Below are 3,620 nucleotides of genomic sequence, written 5' to 3' on the forward strand. Positions count from 1 at the left end.
TATCATCAGAAAGAACACAAATAACAAATGTTGGTGATGATGTGGAGAAAAGGGAACCCTTGTACACTGTTGGTGGGAATGTAAGTTGGTGCAGCCACTGTGGAAAAAACAGTATGGAGGTTTCTCAAAAAACTAAAATTAGAGCTACCATATGATCTAACAATTCCATTCCTGGGCACATATCCAAAAGTAACAAAAACACTAGTTGAAAATATACATGCAACGTGGGTGGACTTGGACAGTATTACGTTTAGTGAAATAAGTCAGACAGATAAAGACAAATACTGTATGATATTACTTATATGCAGAATATAAAAATAAAACAAACTAGTAAATATAACAAAAGAGTAGCAGCCACTAAAACATTAGCATAACATTGGCAATAAACAATTTTCTAAACCAACAGAAGGAATCAAAGTTGAATTGGGTGAACAGTGACTCAGAGGGTTTTAAGAAGGCCTCTGTCCTTGCCCAGGTATGTTGCTGTAAGTTGCTTGCTCTAACATTTCCTGAACAAGTATAGGGATGCAGTATCTACACTCACTTATGCTCCACTGGTTCAGGCCTTTTCTGTACTGTGTCCTCAGCACTTACCTCAGTGCCTGGCACTACTTGCTGCTCAAAAATACATTGAATAGCCCTCTCCAACCCACATCCCGCCTGCTTCTGTGCTTCGTCCCCTTCTCTCAGTCTCTTTCTTCCCGATCACTTCCCCAGACACCGACACCCAGTTATTCCAGTTTCCCCAATTTCAGCTTTGGTCTTCAGCCCCATTCACCCGAGGATTTGCCTGAAGGCCACCCCCAACTCTGCACCTGGCCCCTTAGGGCCACTAAGGACCATGACTAAGACAGGTCCCACCCCTATGGCCCCACCGCTCAGGGCGGAGGAAGAAGACGAGGAGGACTATGAGCTTGTCCCAGAGACCTCAGCCCCACCCAGGAGCGCTGGCAGAAGCCTACTCCTCAGCACGCCCCCCCACCCCCAGGACTACGCCTTCACCTTCTTTGACCCCAACGACTCTGCCTTTCAAGAGATTCTGTATGACCCGCAGACCACCATCGCTGAGTTGTTCACCATTGTGCACCAGTGGGTGCCCCAAGCCCAGTACAAGATCGATGTCATTGGCAATGAGATTCTGCGATGAGGCTGCCACGTGATGGGCTGACCTAACATGACACTGCTCCATTATACTTGCAAGGCTGGGGCCCACGGAGTCGAGTTCCCCGCGACGGCTGTGCGCCTCTTGCAGCAGCTGCTGGCGCTGGGAGCAGACGTGATCCTGCGCAGCTGCTGGACCAACATGAACATGCTTCACTACTCAGCCTATTTCGACGTGCCCGGTCTCGTGCACATGCTACTGAAGGGTGTACGGCCCCGAGTGGTGAACTCCAAGTGCAGTGACTTCAGCCACGGCTCAGCCCTGCACATCGCTGCAGGGCTGGGCGCGGCCAAATAATTTACTGGAACATGGCACCAACCAGGCACTTCGGAACAGAAAGGGACCCGTGCCAGCGGTGGTTGTCCCAGAGGAGTTGTCCCATGGACATATCCCTGGACAAGGCCGAGGGGCTCTGGTGGCCAAGGAGCTGTGGACGCTACTGGAGGAGGCTGTGCCGCTCTCTTGCGCCCTCCCTAGGGTCACGCTACCTAACTATGACAACGTCCCAGGCAATGCCATGCTCAGCACACTAGGCCTGCACCTGGGAGACTGCATGTTACTGGATGGCCAGAAGACCCACAGCTACAGTTCTGCAAGACCCCAGAGTTTGCCAATGGCTGGTGGGTGGGCATGCAGCTTGATGAACCTGAGGGCAAGAGTGATGGCAGTGTTGGGGGTGTCAGGTACTTCATCTGCCCTCCCAAGCAGGGTCTCTTTGCCTCTTTGTCCAAGATCTCCAAGGCAGTGGGTGCACCTTCCTGATCTGTCACCTCCACACCTCGGACTCCCTGGATGGACTTCTCCCGAGTCACTGGCAAAGATCGCAGGGAACACAAAGGTAAGAAGAGGCCCCCGTCAGCCCTGACTCTGGGTGGCCTGCAGCAGCGTGAGGGAGCCAAGGCTGAGGTTGGAGACCAAGTCCTCATCACAGGCCAGAAGCAAGGGTTTGTGCACTTCTGCGGGAAGCCAGACTTTGTCCCAGTTTACTGGTATGGCATCCAGCTAGACCATCAGCAAGCACGATGGCTCTGTCTTCAGTGTCTGGTACTTCACCTGCCCCCCTCGGCATGGAGTCTTTGTACCAGCATCTGGAATTCAGAGGATTGGTGGATTCACTAACGCCCCTGGGGACAGTGTTGGAGACAAAAGTGAATCAAGTGACAATGATGCAGACCAAAACACCTTCACAACAGTCTGGACCCCAAAGGACATCACATCAGAGAGTTCCATCTCTAGGTTGCTCTTCTGCTGCTGGTTTCCCTGGATGTTGAGGGCGGAGATGCAGTCTTAGAGGCTCTGGACATTCCACAGAGACACAGAGCCCCCTCTAGCATCTCCTGACACAAGGAGCCCCCTAGTCACCTGAGATAGCATTTCCCAGTAATGTATCCAGAAGAGAGACCCCGTTAGCCAGCCCTCGATCACTAAGGCCCCATTATTAACAGATTCCCCCGTGATAACCCCCCAAATATAGACCCTATGTTACCCAGAAAAAGATTCCCTGAGTGTAGTACCTTTAGGCTAGTCCCAACCCCTCAGATCAGACCCCCCAAAAACAGATTTCCACATCACCCCAAATGATGGTAACTTTCTCTACATAATGCTCTACAGCAGAACATTCCTGAGTCACTGGCTCAGAACCCTTCCTTATTAACAAAGATTCCCCCCACGCCCCCATCAAGTCCCCTTGAAAGAAACACCTCTAGAGCAACAGAGTAACAGACTCACATTTAACATCAGTCCCCTCAAGATATTTTGACCCCCATGGTCACCCCCAAATGCTTACACTGCAATCAGAGACTCCCTCCATTAAAAACAAACCCTGCTCTTACCCCTCAAGAAGAGACCTACATCAACCAGCCCACTGTCACCTCCAAGTTACAGGCCCCAAAACAGTCCTGGAAGTGCTAATTACAGGGCCGCCAAGTCTTCCTGTCCTCTGCACTCTCAAGAAACCCCCAGTACCTTGTATGAAGCCCACCCCATTCAGCCCACAGCACCTGTGCTGGCCAGGCTCCCAGAAAATTCTCTATTTTTTAAGTAATTATTTCCCCCTTTGGGGAACCCCAAAATTTGAAGGCCCCATTCTGGGACTCTGAGGATTCCAAACCCCAGAGTACATGTCCCAGACTTTCCTGGGTCCCCAAGTCCCACAACCCCTAGGAGGCTCCAAAACCCTAACTCCCAGGACCCCCAAATCATGGAAACACCAAATCCCCCAGGAATCCCAAATTTAAAAAATCCAAGCCTCTAGGAAACCCCAGTCATGGAGGTCCTTGTGCCTGGGATGGAGGAGACTGTGGTCCAGATATGCATCCCGGGCTCCCAGGGCACCTCAAGCCCTATTCGTAGGCACTAGGGGACAACAAACAGGAATTCTCATCTCTGGAAACCAGAGGACTTCAATGCCCTGAGTCCATGGATCTTTAGACACCAAAATTCCAAGAGCCTCAGCCAC

General features: G+C 51.4%; 1 pseudogene; it reads left to right on the forward strand.

Annotated features, from left to right (window-relative positions):
• Nucleotides 1-673: 673 nt before the first annotated feature.
• LOC111178640 (CAP-Gly domain-containing linker protein 3 pseudogene) lies at nt 674-3,044 on the forward strand (annotated as a pseudogene).
• The last annotated feature ends 576 nt before the right edge of the window (nt 3,045-3,620 follow it).

Source organism: Delphinapterus leucas, chromosome 10 (genome assembly GCF_059928025.1).
Source record: "Delphinapterus leucas isolate spDelLeu-1000000601 "Yukka" chromosome 10, BTC_Dleu_Yukka2, whole genome shotgun sequence".
Taxonomy (NCBI): domain Eukaryota; kingdom Metazoa; phylum Chordata; class Mammalia; order Artiodactyla; family Monodontidae; genus Delphinapterus; species Delphinapterus leucas.